This window comes from Hipposideros armiger, unplaced genomic scaffold (assembly GCF_001890085.2).
Source record: "Hipposideros armiger isolate ML-2016 unplaced genomic scaffold, ASM189008v1 scaffold_13, whole genome shotgun sequence".
Lineage (NCBI taxonomy): Eukaryota > Metazoa > Chordata > Mammalia > Chiroptera > Hipposideridae > Hipposideros > Hipposideros armiger.
In genome coordinates this window covers 4,184,042-4,204,835 of record NW_017731363.1, presented here as the reverse complement: position 1 = coordinate 4,204,835, position 20,794 = coordinate 4,184,042, and the positions used below count along the sequence as shown (strand labels likewise).

General features: G+C 42.9%; 1 protein-coding gene across 6 annotated transcripts in view; it reads left to right on the top strand.

Annotated features, from left to right (window-relative positions):
- Positions 1–461: 461 nt before the first annotated feature.
- The window catches only part of ADGRG2 (adhesion G protein-coupled receptor G2), a 106,015-nt gene continuing 85,682 nt past the window's right edge, over positions 462–20,794 (top strand). For all 6 annotated transcript variants that reach the window (XM_019666841.1, XM_019666832.1, XM_019666825.1 and 3 more), the window contains exon 1: positions 462–537. The gene's annotated coding sequence lies outside the window, so the exon portion shown is untranslated. The remainder of the gene's footprint in view (positions 538–20,794) is intronic.

The window sequence follows — 20,794 nt, the reverse complement described above, 5'->3', positions numbered from 1 at the left end:
CGGGATTCCCACCCATCACAGTGCACGGTGCTGAAAGTGATGGGACAGGCATCAGGATACCAGGGCGACCCCTGAAGGTGAGCGGCAGGTTCTGGAGGTTGGGGTCCCCGAGAAAGCACGCGGGATGCGACACCGGACATCCGAGGGTCTAGCGGTCCAGGGAGTCTAGAAGCGCAGCACGGGCCTTGGCAGGGGTGGGGTGGGCCTCCCCGCCCGTGGCCCACACTTCTCTCCCCGCCTTCAGCCGGGAGATCCCCTCCAGACTTCGGACCGCGGCGCCGCTCAATCACAGCCCCCTCCCTCAGCGCCCCGCCCGCTCCCCACCTCCGCGTCCAGCCTCCGCGCCCAGCCTCGCCGCAGCCGAGCGCTCGACGCGCCACGCCGCTGGGCAGCTGGAGAGCGGGAGGGAGAGCGATCCGGGAGCGGCGGGGGCGGCGCCCAGCCCGCGGGAGGCGGGAGGAGGGACGCGGCTGGAGGGAAAGGGGAAAAGGAGGGCCGGAGGGCGCCAGCAGCCAGCCCGTCGCTGGGGACCGGCAGGTAAGCGCGTGGCGCCGGGATGGGTCTATCCCCTTGGGTTCCTGAGACCCAGCCCGGGGAGCTGGCGACGGGAGCGGGCGGCTCAGGCGCAGCGCCTGGACCTGGAGGGAGACGGGACAGCGGGGCGAACGCTCCCTCCGCCCGCTGCAGCTCTAAGCCCGGGTCTGGGACCGCCCTGAAAGGCAGAGGCAAAGGGCCGAGCTTCGGGGACCGACACCTTGACAGTAGGGTGCACGCCGTGGGAAAGGGGGCTCCTGCGACGCGTTCCCCGGGGGGAGAGGTGGGGACGTATGTATCTGAAAGCTTCAAATGGACTCAAACTCTTCCCACCCGTCGGGAAAACGGAGCCTCGAGTCTTGTTCGCACGGTCCGTCTTCGAAACGCGACTCGCGGGGTTCAGTTTACCGCGCCAGGCAGTGGGTGCGGCGGAGCCTGCCGAGTGCGAACGCGCCCTGGGCCCGAGAAGCCTTGGCGCTGCACCGCCTGGCGGGACTCAGAACAGGTGGCCCCGGGCGCGGCGAGATGGAGCGGCAGCCCGGAGCCGCGGGGCGGAGGGGGGACACGGGGGGGTGAACATGGGGGAAGGGGGAGGCTGGAGGTCTCGGGTGAGCGCTCATTTCGAGCAGGGCTTGCCGTTTCGAGGCTCCCGAACGATATATATAAGATGAGGAGGAGGAGAGCTGACGGGCCTCCCGAGAGCCAAATGAGGCAGGCGGAAGAGGTTTTCCGTGACTGCTTCGACGGTGACACTTCTTTGTATGTTCCGTCCACACGAATCCCCTGGGGATCTTGTTAAAATGCAGGTTCTGATTCAGTGGGTCTGGGGTGGGGCTCGACGGTCTGGTTTCTAACAAGCTCTTCGATGCTGCTGCTGCTCCATGGACCACACTTTATATGGCAGGCCCTACGGAAGTACTTCTTGTCCAACAGTCTGAAAACCTTAGGAAAAGGGGGAGATTGGGAGAGGTGGTCCTAAGACTTTACAATCCCACCTCCCCCTCTCCCCGCAAACACACACATGAAAACGATTGCTACTCATTTAGTAGGGAAATGCTTTACTTTTCTTACCAGTTACTAGCCAAATACATTATCTGATAGAAGAGTTGGTTTCATGGACATGCAAACTGTATTTGGTTTAATGCTCTGCTGTGGAAAGTCTTAATTTTTGAACAAGGGGCCTCGCATTTTCATTTTGCACTGGGCCCCACGGATTACGTAGCTGACCCTGTCTAATAGTCACCACAGGCAGAGAAAGGATCCATTTCTTCTAACTGGGTTCAGAGCTTGTGGGTGATGGAGAGTGAAGGTTTATTATGCAGAGACCACCAGTTAGTTGTTGCAGTTCTTCCCACTTTCTCAATTTCTCTCAACTATTTCAAGAGGTAAGCCTATGAATATAATCTCAGTTATACATGGTATGTCAATATTTATTGTTTTGTTCACATTAATAATAAACAATTTATTAAGAGCTTCATTATTAATAAACAATACAATTAAGTTTGATGTCATAATAATTTGTAAACTAAGTGACAAAAGTGTGTATTATTTCCAAAGGATTTCGGGAGTCCTTTTTGGTGTCTCAAAGTTTTGCTTAGTTAAAATCTAAAATGAGCTCGACATTGCTTGGTTTGGCTGCTTTTACAGCTCAAATGCAAAGCTAGAAAACAAAAAGTGGCCAAATTTTGTAGCTATTCCAGGGGTATTGTTTTACAGGGCCTCAGCGGGATGCCAGGCCGATCGGATTCCCTCTGCTTTTATCATTCCCACATCCCTGCAAGGTGACTTTCATTAAAAGGGTCACAGAATACAGTTCACTATTGAAAAACACTGAAGAAATGCAGGGCAAGCATCAGTGTTTTCTCCATGAATAAGTCTTGCCCCAAACCCACTGATTCCAGGTGTGTGTGCTTTTCTAGAAAAAAAATGCTGGAAACACAGAAAAGCAAAAGATTGAACTTTAATTATGGATATGATTTTGTTCAGCAGAGGGAGAAAACGTCTGAGAAATGGAATTTCATTGGCAGGTTTGGCAGGGAAAGGAGAGCCGCTATGTTTTTGGTACCATGAACAGCCTTCCAGAAATGGCAAAGTGAGTTTGCTCAGGTGTTAGGGACAGCCAGTAAAGAAGCTGCTTTTCCATGGCCGACATGATCACTCTGGGGGCTGTGGTGTGGCTGAGTCTGGTTTGGGACTTAGGGGGGTGGGGAGGACATCACTATGTAGGTTCCTGGTGCTTTCACTGCTCACATGAAACTGACAAACACTTTTTCCCCCCATTTTGCTGCCTGAGAGTGCCAAGTCTCTTTCACATACATGCTACAAATTGGAAGGAGCACCATTAAATTTAAAAAGGGGGGTGGGGAGAATGTGTTTCTGTAATGTTAATAATTCCAAAAATAGAAAGGAGAGGTTCTGCCTTTAGTAAAAACCTGAGAGCTGGTTTCTATGCCCCACTGAGAAAGGCCTTCCCACCTCAAGATTAGAGAAAAAAAAATTTTCTTTTAAAATGTTTATGGCTTTTATAATATGTGGGTCTTTAATTCATGTGGAACTTATTTGGGGGTATAGTATGAGCTGGGGAGGTATTGGAAGTTAAGAAATGGGCTAAACATCTGGGGGAAATTATCATAAAATAAATTCCCTCAATCAAATAAGACTCTATGAATGCTTCCATTTTATAAATCTACTTAATTCTTGAGTCGATTCCATGTTAAAATTAAAATTGAGGTACAATTTATTTATAATAGCATTCACCCTTTTTAGAAGATAGAGAAAAATTCCATCACTCAAAACAATTCTTTATTGACCGTTTGTAGTCAACCCCTCCCAGCACTCAGAAAACTGATTTGTTTTCTGTCCCTATCAATTTGTCTTTTCCAGAGTGTCCTGTGAATGGATTCATGTGATATAGCCTTCCGAGTATGGCGTCTTTCACCTAGCATAATGCATTTGAGATTCATCCCTGTTGGAGGAATCAACAACTTGTTCCTTTTCGTTACTGAGTAATATTCCACTTTGTTTATCCATTCTCCAACTTTCTGTGATTATGAACAGGGCCAATATAAATATTCATATACCGCTTTTTGTGTGAACGTGATTTTCATTTCACTCGGGTAAATCCCTAGAAGTAGGATTGCTATATTGTGTTGGTAAATTTAGCTTTATAAGAACTGCCGAACTTTTCCCAAGTGGCTGCACCACTGCACACTCTCACCAGCAGTGTATGAGAGGTCCCCGTTGCTTCACATCCTCATCAGCGCTTGGCATTGTCAGTTTATTTTATTGTAGCCATTCCAGTGGGTTTGTGATGGCATCTCTTTGTGGTTTTAGTTTGCGCTTCCCTGATGACTAATGATGCTCAGCATCTTTTCATGTGCTTTTCGGTCTTTTATGAAATGCCTGTTTTTTACTGTATTGTTTGTCTTATTGAATCACAAGAGTTCTTCATATATCATACATCTGGTTACAAGTGCTCTGTCAGATACTCGTATATGTATTGCCAATATTTTCTTTTAGTCTGTGGCTTGCCTTTTCATTTTCTTTAGTTTTTGAAAATGTGGTAACACCATTTAACATGAGATGTGCTCCCTTAACAGATTTTTAAGGGTACGATATAGTATTAAGTGTAGGACAGTGTTGTACAGCCGATCTCCAGAACTTACTAATTTTGCATAAATGAAACTTTTTACCTGTTGAACAGCAACTCTCCATTCCTCCCCCCAACACACACACACACACACACACACACACACACACACACACACACACACTCCGCCCCCAGGCCCTGGCAACCACCATTCTACTCTGTTTCTACAAATTTGACTATTGTATTTGACTTATACAGCACATGAGTGGAATTAAAAATTATTTTTTTGAAGAGCAGAAATTTTAAATTTTGATAAAGTCTAATTTATCAGGTTATTTTTCTTCTGTGGATAGCATTTTTAGTAACCTGTCTGATAAATCTTTGTCAACCTCGCATTTACCAAGATTTTCTCCTATGCTTTCTTCTAGACATTGTATAGTTTTATCACTTATATATAGGTTTATGACTTCATCTCAAGTTAATTTCCATATGGCTCAAGATCCACTTTTTTTCCATAGAGATAGCCAGTGGTTCCAACACTATTTGTTGAAAAGACTGTGCTTTCCCCCCATTGTATCCCCTTGGCCCCTTTGTCACAATTAGTTGACTGTATGTATGTGGGTTTATTTTCGAGCTCTATTCTGTTCCATTGATCTGTATGTCTATCTTTATTCCAATACCACATTTTAGGTCTTACACATTTTTGTAAGGTGAATTCCTAGATTGTTTTGTGTGTATAATTTTTATTGCTTTTAGAAATTGTTTCCTTTTTTCCCTTTTCATTTTACAATTACTACACTATTGTATACAAAAACTAACGTTTTTTTGTAGGCCTATCATGTATCCAAGCCATGTCACTGAACTTCTGTTTGCTCTCTTGGTTTTTTGGTCAATTTTCTTGGATTTTCAAGGTAGACAATCAAACATCTGCAGATGGCAATAACTTAGGGACCCCCTCCTCCAATGTTTTTCCTCATTTTATTTGCCTTAGTGGCTAGGCTTCACTTTAGGGCACTGATTTGGGTGGGAATTCTTCTAATATTGTACGATTAGGTATCAATTATGCTTGCTGCTAGAGTTCTCGTAGTTTTCCTTATTACCTCAGGAGGGTTCTTTCCATTTTTAGCTTCTAAATGTCTAAAGTTTCGTTTTAAAATTTCTTGTTCTGCTTGGAATTTTGTTTTTATTGAAAAGTCTAACAGTTTAGAGGTGAGTCAGGCTTCCCAGCTTTGGAAGATCATATTTTTATCTCCCTGGAGAAGATAGTGTAGCTAGCATAAGTCAATTTGTTTTATTTAGACTATGAAGAAACTACCTTTGGCGCTTTTTAATAATGCTCTTATTGGGGGGATGTCAGAATAGTGAGGGAGAGAATAAAGGGACAGTTTATAACCTACTTATGTATAAATAAGATAGCTTTGTAGTGTTTTTCAAACTTTCCAGCCCACCGTTCATAGTGAAAAGTATATTTTATATTTCAACCCAGTATGTACATAGCTATATATAACTCAAACAGAATCTCATGAAGTATTATGCATTTTTCCTTTGTGCAGTATATTCTGATATTTGCAATTCTCTTCCATCTGTTCCATTTCATTTTAAAATGATGATCATGACCCTCTAAATTGATTTGACCACTGTTTCATAAAACACTGGTTTATAAAAGTGTTCATTTAGTTTCTAACTTCCCAAACTGCTGAACTGTGTCCAGGACCAATTCATTTTATATCAAGTCCTGCTATGATGCAAAGTGAGTTCATTCATAATGCCCTCAGATAATCATAGCTATTCACATTTCTCTCTTGAATGACTGTGTAGCCTCTAAACAAGCCTTCTGGCATCAACCCATGACCCCACAGAATAGCCAGTAAATGGAGTCTTGTAAAAGCACTGCTCAAAACCCTCTAATAAGCTCTACCACTCTTAGAATAAATCCCCAGATCCTCACTGTAGCCTGTGAAGCCCTATATGGCCTTTACCCATTCTTCTTACATTTCTGCAAACACATCAGCCTTCTTGCTATTCCTCACCCAAGCCAAGCATTTGCCTGCCTCCCAGCCTGTGTACCATTTCACCAGATAGTCACATAACGTGTTCCCTTGCTTCATTTGGGCCTTCTCTAACTCTCATTCCAGAACAGCATTCTCCACCTATCACTATAAATGTCCATCCCACTTTTGTTTTCTTTGTACCACTATTATCTGCTGTTATACTATTTAATTACTTGATTACTGATTCCATGTCTTTTTTTTCCCCTGCTAGAATATAAGTTCCAAGAGGGCAAGGACTTTGCATATCTTGCTCACTGTTTGTTGTATTCTCAGGACCCAGAGCAGTCGGACATAGTAGATGATCAATAAATAATTGTCGAAGAGATGAATGAATGTGCCTAGAATCTAGAAGAAATCAGGCACTAATCTTTTTTTGTATTTTCCTTTTTTAAAATTAAATTTGTTGGGGTAACATTGGTTAATAAGATTACATAAGTTTCAAGTGTACAATATTATAATACATCATCTGTATATTGCATTGTGTGCTCATTACCCAAAGTTTAGTTTCCTTCCGTCACCATACATTTGACTTCCTTTACCTTTTTCTACCTCTCCCCAACCCCGCTTCCCTCTGGTAACCACTCTTCTCTTGTTTGTGTCATGAGTTTGCTCAGTTTTCTTTGTTTGATTGTTCATTTGTTGCTTTCTGTTTTATGTCCCACACATGAATGAAATCATATGATTCTTCTCCTTTTCTGTCTGACTTATTTCACTTACCATAATACTGTCAAGATCCATCCATGGGGCCGGCCGAGTGGCGCGTTGGTTAAGAGCTGGCTTGGGACGCCAGAGGGCCCTGGTTCGGATCCCACATATGAGGGCCAGTGACACTGCCCTCTACAGCTAAGATGCTGAACAACAGTTCAACCTGGAGCTGGGCTGCCCTGAGTCGCCTGCGACTGTGTAGGGTGCAGTGGGGCTGGCTGACAGCTGGCGTGAGCTGCCTCTGCTGCAGCGGGTCCGTGTGTAGCCAGCAACCAGCATGAGCAGCCAGCAGCCACCATGAGCGGCCCGTCCAGAAGCTGGCGACTGATCTGCCTCACCTGGGAAGAGCGCAATGATGGTGCCAACTTGGGCCAGTGAAGCAACGTCCTCCACAACTAGACTGAAGAACGAAAGGACAGCAACTTGTCTGTTCCCCTTCCCCCAATTCCCCAGCGCTGTTCCCATCCCCAATTTTTTAAAATTCCCCAATTTAAAAAACAGTATTTTTTTAAAAAGATCCATCTATGTTGCTGCAAATGGCACTATTTCATCTTTTCTTATGGCAGAGTAGTATTCCATTGTGTATATGTACCACCTCTTCTTTATCCAATCATCCATCAAAACACACGGGTTGTTTCCATGTCTTGGCTACTGTGCATAATGCTGAAATGAACATAGTGGTACGAATAAATGTCTTCAAATTTTTCAGGTAGATGCCCAGTAGGAGAATTGCTGGGTCATATGGTAGTTCTAGTTTTAATTTTTTGAGGCACCTTCATACTGTTTTCCATAGTGGCTGCACCAATTTACATTCCCACCAGCAGTGTATGAGGGTTTCTTTTTCTCTACAGCCTCTCCAACACTTGTTATTATTTGTCTTATTGATAATAAATCAGGCACTAATCTTAAGATAAATTCAATGTATCCTGCCTTTCTGTTGAATTTTAGTGTGGAAATTTCTCTAGGTTAAATGTGGAGTATATTTTAATATAAGCAGTTCATTTATCAACAGACATCTAGTAGCCACTACATTTCTGACTCTGTGATAATAATGACAGATAATAGGTAATATTTATTGAGCAGGCACTGCTCTTACTGCTTTATATATATTAACTCATCTTAGCCCTCCAACCTCTTGAGGCATGTTACATTATCATCATGTTACAGATGAGGAAACTGAGGCACAAGTAGCTTGTCCAAAGTCATACAAAAGGTAAGTAGTGGATCTGGGGTTTGAACACAGACCATCTGATTTCAGAGCCTGTGTTCTTAACTACAGTGCTCAGAGCAACAAGGAGTATACACAATTCCTGACCTTGAGAAACATGTAATGCTTATGGTCTTTGTTCCCTTAACATAGTGGTTCTCAATTGTGGCCGATTTTTCTCACCCCGCCCTACCCACCCCTGCTGGGACATACGCAATGTTTGGAGACATTTTTGGTTGTCATGACTGGCAGGGGTAGGGGTGCTACTGGCATCTAGTGGGTAGAGGCCAGGGTTGTTGCTAAACATCCTATAATGCAGAGGACCTCCCTCCCTGCCCCACTTACTCCCCAACAAATGATGATCTGGTTCAAATGTCCATTGTGCTGAGGTTGAGAAACCCTGCCTTAGTTCAGGAGTTCTGAAAGCCCACTCATATCACTTGGGGAGTTTTCAGAATAAATACTGATGTCTAGGTCCAGTTCCTGACCTTAATAAACCTCAAGTGGACTTTCAACCGTGCCCAGCAATCCTACCACACTTGCATAGTGGGTTTGCTTTTCTATTCTCCGAAATAACTATTTTATAATACACCTTCCTTTATTTCCTCTCTCCTGTATCAGCTGCTGACTCTGGCTCATTAGATAGGAACCTCCTCATAGTCTTACCGCCCAAACTCCTAACATGCCCACATTTGCACAGATACTGAGGGAAACCTCCCCAATGTGTCAAAGACTGACTTCTTTTCTGTGCTCTGCACCCCTCATCCTCTGCCTTCTCAAGAATACATTTTCTTTCTAAAAAACTTTTTATTTGGACATAATTTTAAACTTTACAAATAAGTGGCAAAATAGAAATGGTACAGAGAATACCCATACACCTTTTATCCCGAGTCATCTATTGTTAACACTTTACCCCACTTGCTTTATCATTTGCACTGATGGTCACACACATAATATAATATTTTTCGGAACCATATGAGGATAAGCTACATGCATCATGGCCTTTACTCCTAAGCGCTTCAGTATGAATTTCCTAAGAATAAGAATAGTCTCTTACATAACCACAGTACTGTTATAACTTCAGTAAATTTAACATTGATACAATACTGTTATCTAATCTGTCATTTGTATCCCAATTTTCATGATAGACCTGATAACATCCTTTACAACATTTTTTCCTGTTAGTAAAGGATCCAGTCTAGGGTTGTTAAGGCATTTAGTTGTCATGTCTCTATCTTTCTAGGTTCTTGGCTGAGACCCCTTTGCAATAAAAGAAGGATTAACAGGAGAACAATAAAGTTCAATAACATGTATCCCTCCTGTATACATGGGAGAGACCCAGGAAAACTGAGAAACTCCCCCAAATGGCCCAAGCCACCACCTTAAATACCATCTCCAGCTAAAGACAAAGAAGATGTTGGGGGTGGGGGGAGTCAGTTATGGAGGTGACCAGGAAAAGAAGAAAACAGGGTAAGGTTGTTATGCAGAGTTAAGTCCTAGCCTTCTCCTTTGATAAGTTTCTAGAGATTTAGTCATTCTCCTCTTCCTGGTACAGAGAGGGAGAAATGAAGATTTCCCTTATAAATGTAAATGCCTCTTACAAAAGGGTAGTTCGACTCCGTTTTTGGAGCTTCTCCTGTGTCTGCTGTTTCTTAAAAAGAATCAACTTCAAGATTATGCTTATGCCAAAGAGGCATATTTTGTGGTATCATTCTGCACCCTTAAAATGCTTTAAATGTATTTCTATTTTTACAGTTCTCAATTCTCCTGTGAATGTAATTAGGATTAGTAACCACCTTTGGACATACTCACACATCTGTATCTACAGAGGGTGCCAAAAAATGTATACACATTCTAAGAAAGGAAAAAACTATTAAAATTGTAATACTCAATACATACTGATAACAAAAGATGAACACAAGTCATGAATATACATTTTTGGCACCCCCGGTATATACAATGTTGAGGCTTTTTATTCATAACTTGAATTAAGTTTTAGCATCAGTTGTTCTACTTTAATTTTTTTATAAAAGCCTGTTTCTATGCTCATTTATTCCTTTACCAACTACCTATATAAAAATGTCATTTTTAAATATCTTAAGAATTTTGGCAAGGGGGGAAAAAGGAGGAAGAATGAAGTAAATGAAGGAGGTTTTGAAACACTCAAGTATGCTTCATTCTGTTGTGATTACACTCAAGTAGGCAGGTTGACACTAGTCTCTCCCTTTGTCCTAAATTGCATTCATTTACTCCATTCAGCAAATCTGAAGTTAATTCGACAAACTGGATGGAGCAAATACAGGCTAAAATTGAACAAACACCTTCCACTTGATTTTCGTAAGAGACACATTTGCTGGATGTAATCTTTATGCAGAGAGCCCCGATAGTATCTACAGCACCACCTTTGAAATGTACAAATCGTTCGCCTGGAGATCTTGTTAAAACGCAGGCGTGGATTCTGTAGCTCCGGGGTGGGGCCAGAGATTTCTGGGTTTCTGTTGTTTGGGGGACCACATTTTGAATAGTGAGGCTTTAGAGCACAGCTGGGGATTACCTGGAACCTTTGTCTGTTGCCTGAAGGATAAATATCCCTGCCTAAGTGCCTCTCTGGGCTTGTCACAGTGCTAGTTGAAGAACAAGGTGTGTGCAGTCCGCTTTAGAGACGCAGACAAAGCCCAGGGCTCTTTGAGTGTTTCTTCTAACCGCAAGTAGCAGCTCCTTTTAGCCTCCCCTCACCTAGTCTTTCCTCCAACATTCCAAACACCTGAAGAAAAACCACTGCGCACGCGCGCGCGCGCACACACACACACACACACACACACACACACACACACTCACTCACTCACTCACTCACTCACTCACTCACTCCCAGGCACTCTCTGAAGAAAGGAGTGGGGCAGTGCAGGCATGAAACCACACTCTTCTCGCCTGGTTTTAATATTTCATACTTCCTCATTCATTCCAGAGATACTGGGTGTCCATTTCAACAGCCTTGACCCTGACCACTTGAGTACCCACCAGCCCCCTCCTCCCCTCCAGCCACTGGCTGTACATTTCTCTGCCAGAGAGCCTGCTCTGCCCCCTCTTCTGGCAGGCTGGGAGTGCCAGGAAATCAACACTCCCCTCCCCATCCTGGCAGCAGCGCTCGATACCTGGGGAAAATTAGTAAATAAACAGCCCAGCACCTTTGCCCATGGGTGGGAGAGCTCTGAGATGGATGGGTGTCCTACACTGGCTCCCAGGACGGAGCTTCAGTTGCCCCCATTGTAACTGGCTTAATAATGCACCTGTATTACCTGCCTTCCTGCCCCCGCTCACTTCCCCATTCTCCTATTTATTTCCTGGGATCACATCCTAAATAAACTTTTTCCTATTGAATCCTTGCCTCAGAGCTACCTTCTAGAGGAACCCAAACTATGGCTCTTCGAAGGCAACAGTCAGGAAGTACTTCTGTTCTTTTTAATCAAACCCCATGACAAGAAAACAACAGGGAGCCCTGTGGGATTTGTTCTAGGGGGGATTTACCAGTGCCTAATTTTGTTGGCATGACACCAACCATTCAGATGGCTGCAAATAAGCCTGCTAATGGAGAGAATGCTTCCCTGTTCCTGGGCTATTTAGGGATCATGCCAACACAGAGATATTCTGGGCTCCCCAGCCAAGCTGATTCTGGTCTTTCTGACCCCAGCCCAGTGGAGGCATATCTCTGAGTTCTGCCTCTGAGCCCCTGACCACATCTTATGGCCCCTGCAAACCTCATCCTGGCTGTATCCTATCTCCATGCTCCTCTCAGTAGGCCTCTCTCCCTGGGGGTCTCTCTGCTCAGGCCCTTGGAACAAGGAGTCCTTTCTTGGACCTTAACTTGATTGTGTGGAGGCCCCTGACATTGCGTCTCAGGAATGTATCTACTACACCTGTTTTCCAAGCTTGCATCAGTGATCAGTGCTCCCCCTAGCTGGGTCTTCAGCTTGTCCCTCTCCTCCTGCCTTCTTTCCCACACTGGAAGTGGATCCGAGCCTTGGCATAATTTAAGCCGCTCAGGGCATTTTAGGGCTTCCTGCATCCAAATGGGGTTTCTTAGACCTTCCATGTGTCAAAATTATGCTATGACCCAGCCTTCTGCCCCCAGAACCTTATATGCAGGATTCTCCTTTCAGTGGTTCCTCTCATGTTTGGAACCCACATCAGGCAGTGATGTTTGGGAGGGTGGCCTGACCTGGAACTGTGGACCAGATATCTTACGATCATGGTGTGGTATACCTCTGCCAGGATGTGCTGCCCACCAGGCCAAACACGTCTGTTTTGGGCCTCTTGGGGTTACTAATTAGAGACCATTGGTCCTTTGGATTTGGTATTTTAAGTGTACATGCTATGTCGACTGGACTAGCTTTAATGTAAACATCTGTGAAAACGTCAGGATGGTCTAGGTGACTGCTTCCCTATGACTTTGAGTTTTCTTCATGGCTTGCAGACTGCCACCTTTCACTGTGTCCTCAAGTGGTGGGGCGGGGGGGAGAGGGAGAGAGAGAGATCTTTCTCTTGTTATAAGGCCACAGTCCTATTGGATTAGGGCCTTGCCCTTATAACCTCATTTAACCTTAATTACCTCTATACACCCTATCTTCAGATACAGGATGTTAGGGCTTCAGCATATGAATTTTGAACCCACACCAGGCAGGGTCGTGCATAGCAATAACTGTTCCCTCACCCCAGCATTTCACCTATTCATTCATCTAGCGGAATCCTGAAAACTGTACTAGATGTTGCCAGATTACTTTCCTAAACAGTGGAAGACATTTTCTGTTGCTCAGCATCCTTGCCAACACTTATTGGAGTCAGACTTTTGAATATAGCTAAGATGATAGGTATGATATTGTCTCGCTTTTGGTTTTGATTTACATTTCTCTGATGACCAGTGTTCATTGGCTATTTAAATTTTATCTTTCTGAAATTCTAGTGCAAGATTTTTTGCCCATTTTTTTCTATGAGATTGCATTTTTTATTGATGTTCTTTAAATATTCTAGATACTAATTTTTAGTGATATATTTTAGAGATAATGTCTCCAAGTTTGTGGCTTATTTTTTTCATTTTTATGGTGTTTTCTGATAAAAAAAGTTCTTACTTTTAATATAATCCAATTTCTTCTTTTTTTCTTTACACTTTCTACATTTTGTGTCCCTATTCCAAAGACATAAAGATAATTCTTCTATGTTGTCTCCTAAAAGTTTTAAATGTTGGCTTTTGAAATAATGTTAGTCTAATTGGAATTGAGGGAGGAATCTGTGTGTGGATTGTTTTTCCATGGCAAACCAGTTATCCCAGGACCATTTATTGAAGAGTTGATCCTTGATCTTCTGAGCTGCATCTGCCCTGGCACCTCCTTTGCTATATCAATGCCCTTATACTCAACGCCCTTAGACTCATATGCATGAGTCTGCTTCCAGTCTCTCTCAAATTTGGCTTCCTGGCGTATCTGTCTAACCCTGAGTAAATACCACACTTGATTGCTGTAGCTTTCTAATGAGTCTTGGTGTTGGTAGGTCGAGCCCTCCTTTCTTGTTCTTTGTCAAACTGTCTTGTCCACTTGCTTTTATATAAATACCTTAGAATGACCATAAAGTTCCATGAAGAACCTCATTAAGATTTTCAAATTGCCTTGAATTTGTAGCATTATACATTTTTCCAAAATTACTTACACATAACTATGTCACTTGTGTCTCACAGCATCTTGGGGGGGGTGGGATGGTAGATTAATATTAGTCCCATTTCTTAGATGAGGAAACATTAGAGAAATTAAATGCCTTGCTCACAGCTCACCAAGCTATCAGATGGCAGAGCCAGGTCTTTGTTTTTTTAACTTTTTCTTTTTATCCCATTTTCTTTTGTTGAGAAGTAATTCACATACCATAGAAGTCACCTTTTTAAAGTGTACAATTCAGTGGTTTTTAGTATATTCACAGGGTTGTATAACCATCATCACTATCTCACTATCTAATTCCAGAACATTTTCATCACCCCAAAGAGAAGCCCTGCACGCCTTAGCAGTCACTGCCCATGTCCCCCTGCCCCTGGCAACCACTAATTTACTTTCTGCTTTCTGTCTCTATAGATTTGCCTATTCTGGACATTTCATATAAATGTAATCATGCAATGTGTGGCCTTCTGTGTCTGCCTTCTTCCACTTAGCATATGTTTTCAGGGGTCTTCCATGTGATTCAGAACTTCATTCCTTTTCCTTCATCGTTTTTTTTTCTTCATCTTTTCTTTTTCATTCCATTCCTTTTCCATCATTCCTTCAGTCCTTTAGCCAAGTCTTTTGATTCCAAGTCCAGTGTTCTTGTCAGCTACATATTAAATCAATCAGTAAGTGGAAATTTGTTCCTTCAAGAAGTTAAGAATGCAATGAAATTATTACTCAGGAGCCTAACAACTAAGTTCTCCCTCCCTGTTGGCATGCAGTGGGTACTCGAACATTGGGATCAGAGCTCGCTAGAAGAATCTTGCCAATGTTGTTCACTCTGTGCTAAGCCAAACTTCTGCTGAGCACTGTGTCTGGAAAGCTGAGTAGTGTTTCGGTTGTGAGCTGTGCATGAGATGCACTCACTTTCTTTTGTAGAAGTAGTAAGCTTCAGGCAACATCAGTTGAAGTCATTACATAGGCCATGGTTTGAAAGAGTTACATAAAGCATTTTATGTCAAGAATGCTCCTCTCTTTAGAAAAGTTCCTATTCATTAAACAATATTTTGCTGTTAGCTTTAACCATGAGGTTGAATTGAACTATGAAGAAAGATTAGAATGATTGACACTACAATGTGCCAAGCCCTGAACTAAACTAGGCACAAATATATGTTTCCCTGCAAGGTCTTCTGAATCAATTCCTTACCACTCCCCACATCACTCCCAATGAACAACTGAACCCACATTTGCTAGGGTCAGAGAAGAGAGATTGCGCCCATATGCGCACGCACGCGCACACACACACACAATTAGCTGATCTGGAACAAACCTCAAGCTATTCTCTTAAGTACACCCAAATCAAGCCAATAATTCCTTTAGATTTTAACCACCTGTTTTGGAAATTGTTTTATAAGGCTTTAGTTCACAACCCACAAAATTGATTTTGGAAATAATCCTTTTCCCTTTGCCTACAAGGAGTCACAAAGCTGAGTTTGAATTCATTTGCAGTTTTTCTTCCCCTAGGTTTTCAGATATCATTCTCTTTCTCTTCCCGTTTTTTTATTTGCCATAGATTTGCCCTTCTTTCCCAATAATGTGCAACTCCTTCAAAATCTTTTCATTCATTAATCCATGTATTCTTTTAACAAATATTTATAAAGTTCCTACTATGTGCCAGGCAGTCTTTTAGGCACTGGGGACCTAACAGTGAACCAAACAGACAAAACCTCTGCCTTCAACAAAGCTTATTTTCTAGTGGGGGAAGCAGCTAATAAATAAGTAAAATATACATGATGTTAGATGGTGATTAGTGTTATCTGTGGAGGAAAATGAATCAGAAAAGAGACACAGGGAGTACTGAGGGGTTGCAATTTTCAATACCATTTCTCTAGGTCAGTGGTTGGCTAACTACGGCCTTGTGACCCTCCACCTGTTTCTGTAAAGGAAGTTTTATTGGCACACAGCCACACTCATTCATTTACAGATTGTCTGTGACTGCTTTCATGCTACAACAGCAGAGTTCAGTAGTTGTGACAGAGACCAGATGGGCTGCAAAGCCTAAAATATTTGCTATTTGGCCTTTTACAGAAAATATTTACTTTTGGCCCTGTGCAGCGAACATACAGATTTTTATATATGATAACTTCTTACAGAATTAGTATCCATGTTGTGCTTTTCAACTTCCAAAGCATTTTCACAAACACTGCCTCATCTGAATGTTGCAGTGGTGTCGTAAGGTAGGTCTTAGGAGCTTTGTTTTACAGGCGAGTGAACGGAGGCTTGGAGAGGTTGTCCAGGGCTGCTGACCTTGTACAGTGGTGGTCTTTACTTCTAGAAGCTGGTGCTTTTTTCCAGCCTAATCTCCCACTCCTGATAAGTACAACCCAGGTTTTTAGCACCAGGAGCTTCCTAGCATACGAAACACAGAAAGGCAATGCTGTATAGGCCTCAAGAGTATGGGCTCTGAAGCTTGGCTGTCCAAGTCCAAGTCCTTGCACTGCCACTTGCCTCTGTGACATCAGGGTAGTTATTTAACCTCTCTGTCCATGCCTCAGTTTCCTTTTCCATAAAGCAGTTATAATAGTATTGCTTATGGGTAGGTTGGGGATATATCCCAGTTTGCCTGATGCAGCCCTGATTTCTGCCTGTCTTCTCTGCATTAACAGTGACTCATTTAACTTCCAGATGCCCCTGTCTGGACATTAAATTATAGATGTGCCCTAGCTCGAGTCATTGCAGGGACTGAGTTAGTACAAATAAAGCACTTAGCATCCTGTCCGACCAAAGCCTGCATTTACTAGAACTTAGCTGCCACTTTTTATCTCAATGCCATGCCAAACCATCAGTTAATTTTTTCTGACTTGTTCTTTGGTTTTATTAAGTCCAGACTGATTCCTGTCTGACGCTGTTTTGCATGTCTGAGTAAACAGGCCACCAGTGATCCTTCTTCCAGGGCGCAGTGTCTTCTGCCTGCAGTACTCACCCCCCAGCGAGCCTCCAGGCTCACTTCCTGACTCCTTCAGCAGGTCTTGGCTTAGAAGTCCTGCCTCATGACACTTTCGCAGGCCACCTCTCAAAACTTGCCACCCCCTCCCTCACACACTTTGTATCTACCTCCTTGCTTTTGTTTTCTACTTAGTATTTATCACTAGTCACACAGATTCTATTGAGCAGCTAATAATGTTTTTAGTGTAGTTTTGGAAAAGAACCACAAAATTCACTATGTCTGTAATATTTATTTTTCTGGTTTAAAAAATATATATATTTATCATTATTTATTTTTTTTAGCAAACCACAATGAAACAAATACAGAGGGTGCCAAAAAATGTATACACATTTTAAGAAAGAAAAAAACTGTATTAAAATTACACTGATGTTAACCACTTTGAGCACCTCTTGTAATTGCAGAAGTCAAACGTGACTTGTATTCATCTTTTGTTGTCAGTATATATTGTGTATTACAATACAGTTTTTTCCTTTCTTAATACAGTTTTTGCCTTTCTTAAAATGTGTATAGATTTTTTGGCAACTTCTTATAATCCACCCACAGTCCCACTCATCCCCCCAGAGTTGGCATTTTGAGGTATATAACGAAGAAAGCAATTTTTACACCAGCTCGGGAGGGAATGCATTTTCTAGTCCAACCATATAACTTTAATGAAACAGCTTATAAGCAAATGAAGGTTTACTATGTTCTCTAAGTATTATAATTTTGATTCCTTTAGGATAAACTTTTCTCCTCCATATTTTCATCTGAAACTTGTCTGAGAGAAAATATCACAGCACTGGTCCAGCCTAGTACCATCTCTAGAAGTAAAGAAAACCCGTGGAAGAGCAGCTGAGTGGAAAGGAACATCCCTCCACTTGGAGTTAAAGTTTCCTGGCTGTTTGCAAAGTGTTAGCCTAACTGCTGCCAACATGAACATCTTAACAGACACGATCATGTAGGGACAGACTTCCTATTTGCTGACTTTCTTTATAATATAGGGCAAGTTGCACATTATTTTGTGTCATTGCCTTGTGTAAGAATATAATTCAGCTCCTCATGTGTTGGCTTCCCAGGCCTCTTTAAAACTTGTCATTGTTTCATTATTTCTCCATTTACATTTTTACTTGTTTGAGTACCCACCCCTGGCATGTAAGTTCCAGAAGAGCACAGTTATATCTGTCTGGCTCACCAGTGTGTTCCTAGCCCCCTCACAGCGCGCCTGGCACGTGGTATTTACTTACTAAATATTTGTTAAATAGGAAGGCACCTGAGCATGGCAGCGCCCACTTGCCCTCCATGGAGTGGGGCTGTCTTCTACCTGGGCCGGGGGGGGATGACCCATGTGCAAGGTCCTTGGCTGCAAGACAGTGAACCCCTAAAAGGGGGCAATGACCCCTTCAACATCTTCCTTTCTCCCCCAGGCCCCAAATTGCCTTAACAAATGAAAAAGTCATTAATTCAACCATCCAGTTGGTTTGAAGTGCCAATGCCTTTTGAGACAGGAAGCTCATTAGGACCTTCACACTCAGGGATCAAGGGCAGATCTTAGCTACGTTTGGAGGCGGGGGACATTGGTGATAGGGTGGGAATGAGCAGAAGAGTACAGGGAAGGGAGGTGTAAGAGGGGCTGGACAAGAGGAGAATGGCCAGAGAGGAAAGGGTGCAGAAAGGGCAGTGGACCCACCGCCAACAGTCGCTGCTGGAGAAGCACATGCAATTTCACCTACAACCCAGGAACGTGAATCAAATAGCAGAGCACCAGACACACCTGAGCAGTTAATGATGGAGATAACACTAATAGCTTTTTTTGTTTGTTTTGAGCACATACTGTGAGCCAAACTCTAGGCTGAGCACTTTTCCTGTACTTACTACTCCTCCACAAGAATTTTAGGACACAACTATGTGATTATTGCCATAGGGGTAAGGAATCTTGAGATAGAGATGCATTCAATATCCATGATTACTTCATCCTGCAGCTTGTGATTGGCTAAAATTAAATATTGGTCATTCTTATTATGACTCAGCAAAAACATCTCACAGTCTCACTATACCTCCCTTTTTTCTGCAATATCCTATATGTAAAAATGCTTTGACAATTTTGTCAATGACTTGGTGTTATTACTACAAAATAACTAAAGGCAGTTTATAATACTTCTGGGACGTGAGTTTTAACAGCAGATATTTTGAGAGGTTGTAAAAATATCCAGATATCCATTTGTTTTTACTTACATGCGCACACTACATCTTTATTCGGACAGGATCATTTTCATATTAAATGCTATTTTTCAATCTATATTTCTAACTGTAATATTGATCATTACTATATATTGAGTATTTGCTATGTGCCAGGGATTGTCTTAGGTGTTTTATATGTATTGATACATTTATGTGTCCCAGTAACTGGGAGATGACAGGGCACTGTTGATATTGTCCCCATTTTACAGATGAGGAAATCGAGGCATGCAGAGAGACTGGGTTTCTTGCCTGAGGCTTTAGGGGCAGCAAATGGCAGAGCCAGAATTCAAAGGCAGGGACTTATGCCCCTTGAAACTCTCTGCTACTTGCTTTGTGAGAGGGCACGGTGATCTTTCTTTCCCATGGTTAATATTTCTCAACAATTCACAAGGAGTTAGGAAGTTCCTGAATATTCCTTCCTGAGAAACTCCACTAGCTATAAACTGACTTTCCCATTTGGGTCCATTTCCTTTCAACCTGACCCTTTCCAGTGAGAAACCAGAAGACCAATTGAAATACTCTGTTGTATAGTCACCCTGCACTTTTGTTACTGTAAAATTGTTCATCCATCCCTGAGACTAACCTATGTGACTTATAGCTCAAATGAGAGAAATAATATCACTATTTTCCTCAGCATTCTATTCATCGCTCTAGTTGAGTCACTAGTTTCACCAGTAGGATGTTTTGGGAATCCCATTTGCTGACTAGCAAAGTGTGGACTGTTGGCTGAGGTCTCGGTGGCAGAAGGACTTGTAGGAGCTGCCTCTGGAGGGCGGCCTTTTTGCTGTCAAGTTTGCTGACCCCTCATAGGGTTCAGGTCAAACTAACTAGTGCACACACAATATCACAGTGCTCTCCCTGTAGTGTATTACAGTGAGTTACAGGACTTGTAACAAGCAAGCCCAGTGCACCTCATGGTTCACGGAGATTTGGGGGTCTGGTGGCAAATGATTAACTTTGGAAGTCATTTTGCTCATGTGGTCTCCTCCTGATTTCCCGAAATAACTGGGGAGTTGGTCTCTTACTGCAAGGGGAAAAAATACTACTCCCACACCACTTGGAATACCTCAGTTTTGGAAAAATCATTTAAAAAAATACTGTGAAGCCACCCATGCTGCATCAGTACTGGAGGGTCATTTGGGAAAAGGCAGAGTCCAGACACTTGTGGGAGGTAGGATTTTTATGGGCTGTTTGTGTGTCCAGTCCTGCAGTCTTCGGAGGACTCCATTGGGGCTGTCAATGAAAACCATTGAACCTGTCAACTTGTTGTTTGCCAGGTCTCCTGGAAAAACACACTGACAAATCTCAGCACTGGGTGGGTCGAAGAGGATAGTTCTAAAAAAAGAAAATGGATGGCCCTGCTCTGGTGTGAGTCCAGGCCTTGGTGCCGCAGCCAAGTTCCCTGGTGAGAGAGGAGTTTCCACCATTGGAGGCTTTCCCCACCCTACCTCACACCATCCTGTCTGCAAAAATAGCTCCACTTCCGGTGGAGCCAAGTAGTCATTTGAAGGCAACATAAGTAAAAGAAGCAGGTAGTGTTGATGCTTTAAGAGAACATCCTGATGAGGAAGGGAAAAAAATAATAAAAGGAGAAGGCCAGTCAGCAACGGGGAGATTTTCCTAGATGTAGGAGAGCTGCTTGGAATGGCATTGCCTTTCAGTTTCTAAGGACCAGTGGAGCAAACCTATAATGTGGACAAAGCCTCTCCCTAGGAGTCTCTTCCCCATCCCCCACCTTTGCCCTGTTGAGCTAACAGCAGGATCCCATCTCAGCGCCCCTGTGTTGTCCATGTCTGACTCCATTGG